We start from the raw sequence: 8,823 nt of genomic DNA, 5'->3' as shown, positions 1-8,823 counted from the left end.
GCCTCCTGCCCAGATGGCTCCTCTTGTGATGGTGGTAGGCCCCACCACTGTGCCCACCCAGATCTTCAGCCTGCCCCCTGGCAGCTCCCAGAAGCCACGCTGGTGCTTCTGTGCACCTCCGTGATGCACATCGTGGCTCAGCCCCAGAACCCCTTCTATTACTGCTCAGGTAGCCCCTCTTTCTCATCATCTCCAGCCATTCTTTCCTGTAATCCCCACCCCCTTCAGGTGCGTCCCCAGAGGACGCCAAATATACACCCTATTCAGAGAGGTAGATGCAGACCTGTGGTCAGAACACTGTACGGCAATAAAGTGCTTGATAACATGAGCAATTTCCCACCCAGCCCACGTCTTCAGTGCCTTCATCCTGGGTCCGGCTGATCATTTTGAGTCCCCTCAGGCAGCTGCTTGCCCGTGAAGGCAAAATAGATAGCCACCCACCCTCAGCATAGTGCGGGCACCTCATATACAGCTGGGGAAGCCCTTCAGATGCTCTGGACCCACTCATTTAAAAGACACATCAAGGGCTTGACAAGAGCCTGGTGGAGTGGCTTCACAGGTACAGGGACATTGTCCATCCAGCAGGCTACTCACTTGACAAAAGAGGAGAAATTAGGTCTCCCCTTCTTGGGGGCCCCAAAAGAGCCCTTACTGTCCTGAGATGCACAGGGCTGGAGCCTGTGGTCTCTGCCTGAGGCCTGCAGGTGTTCAGGTTGGGGGCTCGCTGGTGTCTGGACAGCAGGCTTGAGGCTTGGCTTCATTGCAGGGTCTGCACCTGGTGACATTTTCTTGTTTCTCTTTTCTTTTCCCTTTTCAGCTGAGCACTCCAAGGGTGTGACACATCAGCACCCTCTGCTTGTTGGGGTGTCCAGTTTATAATGCAGTTTCTCTTAAAAGACTGTTTGTCCTGAGGAGCATAGCAAATAGCCCTCCAGGGTCATGCTGCAGAGACAATGGCTCCAAAGTCAGAGGAGGGGAGAGTGCACACAGCAGATCACCGGAACCGGAAGGCTGGGTCTCCCTTGTTAGCAGTCTGTCACAGGCAGAGGAGGCCCTGAGAAATGACACAGGGCGGTGCAGCCCAGGGCTCTGTCAGCCTCAGCACTGAGCTGTTGTGACACCCGACCGGGCTGCTCAATTCCAAGCCAAAATGCAGCCCCTTATGAAGGTCCACAGCCTGGGGAACTGCTTAAATTTCAGAAGGTTTCATTAGCTTTTCTGTCTTGACATCCATATGCCTCCTGACCTGGAATCACATGCAGACGCTGCTACCTAAAGACTACGTTCCGAGAAACCTCAGCATGTGTGGCACCTGCTTACCTGTAAATCTATAGAGAAAGCAGAGATGTGCAGATTGCAATCACAAGTCACCTGCTTGTCACAAAAAGCAACTTTTATTTACAAAGTCAAGACTGCCTGATATCAAAAGAGACCCATGTGGTACTTCACCCCCACCACTCAGTCCTTGGTAGATTTTGACTGATGTCTGCAGAGTGAAGTGGCTAAGCATACATCCTCCTGGGCCAGGCAGAAGTGGCAGCCTGCGGTCACACAGGATTGCAGGGAGGGAGCATGGTCTTGATGAGCTGGCCCTGGACAATCAAACTGTCATGAACCCCACACATGCCCAGGTCACCAGAGGAGAGGCCAGGCAGCTCCAGAGGCACAGGTTTAATTCAGTCCCCAGGGCCGAACAGGTGACAGTGTCTAAGAGAGTGGAAATGCAATTTAACCAGACAGGGTGTCTCAGAGAGGGGGCCTGCCTCACAAGGGCTCCAGCTAGGTAACGGTGACCCTGGAGGCCCAACCAGGAAGACCCTGGGGAGCCGGTGATCCATGGCCAACTCACTTCCTACCAGCTCTGCCTGAGCCTCCCTCGGCCCAGCGTTCATCTTGGATCCTCAGTGGCCCCTTCTTCCCCTGTGCTCCTTTGCTCTGTCCCTTCACAAAGGGAGGTGCCATGGCCAGACATGGATGAGGTGGGGAGGCTGGAAGAGGCTGATTTCTGGATGACAGAAACAAGGCTTAGCCTGTGGTGAGCAAAGCTGGCAGTGCTTTGGATTGCCAGGTCTCTGCGGGAGGAACCGCCTGGGACTCCCTGGGAACTGTCATGAACCAAGGGCCTGGGATGACTTGAGCTACAAACTGCCAGGGGAGGGTGATGAGTCCCCACAGCCTGGGTCTTGTGAATGCCCGACCCAACAAGCAAGGCCTGTGACTGGGCAGCAAGGTGCTCAGCCGTCTGCTGAGCCTCTGGAAAGGAAGGGAAGGTCCCCATCTCCAGGGTCTGAGGTCACGGCCAGGGGGCCTCCCAAGGCCCAATGCGAACCCCTCAGACGATGAGCTCTGTATGTTCCCACCCTCAGCAAACCTGGGGATGCTCAAGCCTCACTCAGGCAGCACCTCCAGCCTTTGAGCGTTGCTCTGGGAAGTTGTAGAGGGGAGACGGCAGCCAGGCTATCGTGGAGGCTGGGCCGAACTACAGTTTGCCCTCAGAGGCCCCAGGGGCAGGGCAGGTCAGCGACCCACCCTCCTCCTGAACGTCTCTCCTTCCTGGGGGAAGAGTCTAAAGTCGCCCGACCAGTGGGGACTTTGAACACACGACTCACAAGTTGTGGCCCCCGAGTGCCCCTCTGGCCACTCTGCACAAGAAGAGCTCATGGAGCCGGGGGTGGGGGGGCATCCATGCAGACCAACCAAAGAGAGCCACCAGGAGACGACCCTGGGGATACCCCAGAGAGGAGAAGTGTGAAGTCACTATGAGCGGCCACGGCCACCTCCAGGCTGCTGAGTTCTTGCTAACTCTCCTGCCTCTGCCCACACTCTTCAGCTAAAACATCATTTATACAAAAGTTTCCAAAGTGTGGTGACACTGAGGAGCCCTGGTGGGAAGGTGAGTGGTTGCCAGTGCTCCCCCAAGGTCATGGGCACAGCAGCACCCCCATCCAGCATCTGTGCTAGGACTGCAGCCTTCTCTCAAAGGTTAACGAGGTGCCCTCCTGAGAGAGGACAATGGGATCCAGTCACCCCGGAATAGAGGATCCTATGGAATACAACTCCAGCCCAACTGGGACTCCTGGGGGCCCCGGTCTGGGCTGTCAGGCTGAGTCTCCGCACCGCAGCCCCCTCCCCCCCACTTTGTCAGTTAACTCAGGGAGTCATAGGCTTGGTCTTTGGGGCCAATCTCAGGTGGGCAGAGGGAGGGGCCCATGTGTTGTGGAGACTCGAGGTGAGGACCAAAGGAGACTGAGGGACCCCAGGGGGTGCACGTGCAGCCCTCCTGACAGCCCTGGATGACTGTGGGGCGTGGTGTCCAGGTGTAATGTCACTGATCCCGCTGGGATGGGAGAAGTGAGGGCCTGCGTCAGGTGTCCGGGTTCAGGTCAGCAGAGTGAAGGAACCCAGCTGTGCTAGGAGTCAAGGTAGAACCCTGCGGGGGGCTCTGGGGCCCCAGGACATCCAGATCAACACTGATCTCAGCCCTGGGAGACCACAGCAGGGTTGTAGGAATGAGCCCCCTACTCCTGCTTGCTTCTCAGGGGTCCTGGCTATGGAGGGCCTGGTTCTAAGGGGAGCAAGGTCAGGGACAGATGATGGTGCTCAGACCTGCTGGGAGTCAAAGTGAGGAAAGAGCAGAAGGAGAGTGGAGGAATGCCCAGGGCATCATCTCATCTCTGGGAAGCCCTGGGTTTGGAAACCTGGTGTCACGTCCACAGGCTTCCCTTTGGGGTCTCAGTGAGGTGATGGCCTTGGAGTGATGGCCCTGCAGCTGGTAAACACAAGGGGCATCCCTGGAACTGCCAGGGCTCAAGATGAGGACCTTGAGGGAGGAAAGAGGGAACCCCTCCGGTCCCGGCACCTGCTGTCAGCCCGGGACGACTCTCACGGGGGCATGAGCTCTGGGTCTCAGGGACATTGGAGACTTGATATAAAGGGCGAAGCCTCAGAGATTGGAGGGGAGATTCTTAGGTTCTGAAGGAGTTTAGGTGAGGACCTTGAGGGGGGGGGGGCTGAGGGGAGCCTGGACCCCAATCAGAGGAGACTTAAGAGAAGCCAGTCCCTGCTGTTGGTCCTTGACATCCCTGGGGTATGATGAGTGCAGGAGAACATGGTCAGACTTCCTGACATACAGGTCTCATACTATGGACACGGTGTGGGGGAGGAGTTCCTGATATCTGGGTCTCAGACTGAGACCTCACATGTGAGGTGGGGACTCAGGAAGACAATTTCCCAGGTTCTGCGGGGTGTCAAGTTGAGGATCCTAGGAGGGACTAGGGGACCATGGACCCCAATCAGAGGGCACCTCAGAGAAGCCCATCTCCGTTGTCAGTCCAGGGCGACAGTGGAATAGAATGAGTGAAACAGGCATGGTCGGGTTTCCTGACATCCGTGTCTTTGAGAGATTGGGGCCCTGGTATAAGGGACAAGGCTTCAGTTGGGGAGAGGCATGAATCCAGGTCCTGCCCGGGGGCAAAGTGAGGTGCCTGAGGAGAACTGAGGGGACCCTGAGGGAGGATTGATGGAACCCGAGAGATCCATGCCCCTGAAGTCATACGTGGGAGCCCTTGAGGTGAGAAGAGCACACTAGGCCCGTCTGCCTTCCTCACATGCAGGTCTCAGAGAGACTGGGAACCTCATGAGAGAGGGAGGGCCTCAAAATGGAGGACAGGATAATCCTGCATCCTGCCTGGAGCCCAGCCTCCATGAGAGGAAGGAATGAGGCAGTTAGACCCTAACATGAGGAGGGATCCTTGCCTTTGATGGGGGTCTTGGAGGCCGCAGAGTGGGGTGAACAGGGTGAGCAGTTTCTTGACCTCTGGCTTAGGGACCTCGAGACCTGAGGTGATCAGGCGGAAGGCTGAGGCTTCAGGTCCACAGAGGGTGGGCTTCCCGGATCCCGAGGGAGGACTGAGCAGACCCCTACCCCTGTGGTTAGTGCTGGATGGCCAGGCAGGATGTCAGGAGGAGCTGAGAGCCTACGGGAGACCCTGAGAAGGTGTGGCCACATGTGGGGCTCCTTAGCACTTTCTGTTCTTTTTCTGAGTTTCTATGCAGGCCCCCAGAGGGAAGGGATCAGGTTGTGCCACGGGAAAGGTGATCATTACAAGGGAACCCCAAGGGGGCCTCCCACCACACAACTGGGGTGACCTCACAGAGTCCACCCCTTTTACCATTCCAGAATGCTCAGGGCTATGCCACAGGATACTGCTGAGGTGCCCCCTCCATGTCTCTCACAGGAACCAGAAGGCAAAGGTAGAAGTCTGAAGCCCATGTCCTGAGGTCAGAGAGTAGGGGAGGTCCAGCCAGTGCTAGGAGTCAAGTAAGGAGGGTGTCCTAAGTGTGCAACAGGGCTTCCCTTCCCAGAATAGAGGGGACCCCACAGGGGCCTAACCCCCACACCTTGTCAGCCCCAGAAATCTTGGACTGTGCTGTCTGCACCCTGGGGAGCCACCTCACACCCTCCTTCAGGCAGCCAGGGGACTGGTCACCCCAGAGGCATGCCCATGTGAGGTCTGAGAGCACCCCTCAAGGGGAGACCTGTAAGTGGTCTGTGTCAGACCACTAAGGATGCATTTCTCAGCCTAGGCCACTCACAACCCCTCTCTCCCCCAGGCCCATCATCCCCATCTATTCCCCTGCCTCATTCCTGTCTGTGGTTTGATCCCAGGCATCACACTCATGGTCAGGATGACTGAGCTGAGCAAGCCCAAGGAAGACCTTTAGGATCCAGGAGAGGCCCAGGGCCCGGTGAATGTGTAGCTCTTGGGGGCTGAGGCGGGGGAGGCTGCATCCACCTCAACCTCCTCACTCCCAGTCTCCTCCTTGCTCCTGCAGACAGAGGATGAGACGGTTGGATGGCATCACCAACTCAATGGAAACGGGTTTGGGTGGATTCTGGGAGTTGGTGATGGACAGGGAGGCCTGGCGTGCTGTGGTTCACGGACACGACTGAGCGACTGAACTGAACTGAACTGAACTGACACAAATTTTAAAAGGAGGTTTCTCTTAAAATACTGTGTTGCCATAATGACACCTGGTTCCACCTGAAGTTGACTATTCTCAAACCTTGAGTTAACCAATGCATTTTTCTTATGGAAATGCTTGTCTCAAGCTGTATTAACATACTATGCTTTTACCCCAGAATCTAATGGCTCAGAACTGACTTGACAGACCATTAAGGAGTAGGGAGAATCCTCAGATTATAAGTGTGCCCTCTGTGAGCAGGTCAAGAACAAGCCCAATCGCTGAGCTGCCAGATCCCGAGGGACACTCAAAAGCACTCTTTTGTAATCAAAATAGATTTCTGGCTCTAATAAAGTAAAGCAAAACTCCACTGGAGATAATAAACAATCAAACAAGAACTGCGAGTCTGTGTTCTTTCTATCTGTCCATTGTATTCACACATGGCACAAGATGAGCCAGAAAAGGCTAGAAGCCCACACCCCATGCAGGCTTTGGTCCAGTTCCCACGGTCCCTTTTCATCTGAAACAGCAGCATTTCACAGATTCATCCAAGCATCTGACTCATGAGCCGAGTGCTGAGCCAAGCCCAGGACAGACAGGTCCCTGGGCCTTGCCTGCCACTCAGCAGACGGCCCAACTGGGCTCCCGACCTTTGGGGTGTCACCTTCCATGAGTCATGCACCCTGCAGCAGAAGAGATCCTCAAGTGTCCCCCAACGATGCCACAAGTTTCTGATCAGCAGCTGAGTGTCCCAGCTCCCTATCCAGGGGCCTCCCCAGGAGACTCACTGGAAAGCAGGGTCACGCCAGCCGCCAAGTGCCTTGCAAACACATTATCCCATATCCAAAGACAAGTACAAGGTTTCCACACGGTGAACACCAGCCCTAGTCGCTCTGCCCTCACAGCTGTATTTAGGAGCCTCTCTTTGGGCGTGAGGCGGCCAGGCACTGCGTCCAACACACATGCTTTGAGAGCCAAGGGACACTTTACAGTAGGACAAGGGTCACGTGCAAGGATAAACAGTGGCCTGTTTCTGGGCCTGTGGGCCTCTCTGCCTGCCGATGTGCAGCCCTGCCCCCAGTCTTCCCCTATCACCCCCTGGTCATTGTTCCAACATCCGGGACTTCGGACCAGAACAGAGAGGGAAAAACAATAACCTGTTTCCACAACACATTTCTCTCAACCACCCAGATCCAGCAGGCCAAAACAACTGGCAATGCCATCAATTCATAAAGGTCTAAGTCCCAGAGACTCTCACTGATTCCAGAGCAGCATCACATGAGGGGAGTCCCTGTCCCTAGCCCCGCACCAAGTGGGCACCACAGCACAGGGTCGATTCAGACAGAACCAGATGGGCAAGTCCGAGCGCTATGGTGACTGCATGGTATCAGCATGTTCTGGTCTCTCGGTCACATTCCTCTCGAGAGCCCAGTCTGGACAGGCCTCCTGCCCAAAGAGGACCAGGTGCTGGAGGATGTCCACCTGGAAGATGTACTTCCCGCCCCTCCCATCGATGGACTGCAGCAGCCAGCAGGGGTTATCAAGCGCAGTCATGTACTTCTGTTGCAGGTCGGGTAGCAGGCCTTGATTCTCCAGCTCCTCCACCTAGTCGGGACCTAGGTTTTCTAGGCACAGCTAAATGCTCCCGATGACCATGAGATGTGTGCAAAGACAGGACACAGAATGAGAACAAGGTCATTCAAAGTTGCACCTGCTTGAGACTAAGACCATATCATGGAGGGAACCCTAGGTGAACTGGGTCCTCTGGCTGAGCATTTCAGACGGGCTCACCTCAGCAAAGGGAACTCACAGCGAGGCCAAGCGAGGGAGGGAGCAAAATGAAACGGAGAGGCCTGGTGCCCCATGAACCCACCAGGCCACGGGCAGCTCTCAGTCTGCCCACTGCAGGCCACAGGGACAGAGCAGGAGGGCCCCAGCAGGGGCCAGCAGACATCAGGTCCCCAAGGGATTTACCAGCAGACAGGTGTTGCTGTGGGGCCTCACCCCTGGGGAGTCAGGGGACTTGCTTAGGCCCTGCTTCAGGCAGTGTGGGTGTGGAACCCAGGCTTTGTGCTTTACTGCCTCTCATGGTCTCTGCTGGGCACACAGACACACGTGGGGACACAGACACACAGACAAGTGCCACGTGCAGACCTGGACCCACCTCTGCCTCAAGCACAAACGGGGACTGAGGCCCAGAGTGGTGATCAGGCACCTCGGGCAGCTGGCTCCCAGCCCAGGGACCCTTGCTGTCCCTCTGAAGAAACCTCAGCCGCCACGCCCAACCTCACAAACTAGTTCAACAGAAAACAAACAAGCACAATCCGGCCAAGATCCAGGGCAGTGCTGGGGGCCATGCGGGCAGCAGGAGGCAGGGCATCACTTACCCACGATCACTCCATGACTGAACTTTACCCCGTCCCGCAGCAAGGCCTGGATCTGGGTGGGGCTCATCCCCAGCCTCTGCTCCAGCAGCTCCCGCCAGGCCGCGTCCTCCCAGTCCCGGTGTGCCATGTGGACGGCCAGGGTATAGTGCTGGTGGCCACGTAGCATGGGCTGCTATGGCATCTCCATCTCCAGGGTCTTGACACCGTTTAAGACAAAACCCGCATAGGGCCGTCAGAAGAGCAGACAGCCGAACTTCATCTCCCAGGGCTCCCAGGTCTTCATGTGGCTGCAGAAACACAAAACCACAAAGGTCAGGAGTGTGATTCAGTGGCCTGCAAGCTCACAGCCCTGGGCTGGACCTCAGCCCCACGAGCCTGAGCATCCTCCAAATCTGCTGACACAGAAAGCATGGGTCAGAGAAAGCTGGCTCTTTCCATCTATCTCCACACAGTTCACTGATGGCACGGTGGT

General features: G+C 56.2%; 1 pseudogene; it reads right to left on the bottom strand.

Moving 5' to 3' along the window:
- Positions 1–7,332: 7,332 nt before the first annotated feature.
- Positions 7,333–8,610, bottom strand: LOC136154582 (protein EOLA1-like; annotated as a pseudogene).
- Between the last annotated feature and the right edge of the window lie 213 nt (positions 8,611–8,823).

The sequence above is a fragment of the Muntiacus reevesi genome, chromosome X (genome assembly GCF_963930625.1).
Source record: "Muntiacus reevesi chromosome X, mMunRee1.1, whole genome shotgun sequence".
Taxonomy (NCBI): Eukaryota; Metazoa; Chordata; class Mammalia; order Artiodactyla; family Cervidae; genus Muntiacus; species Muntiacus reevesi.
This window is presented reverse-complemented; position numbering and strand designations above follow the sequence as displayed.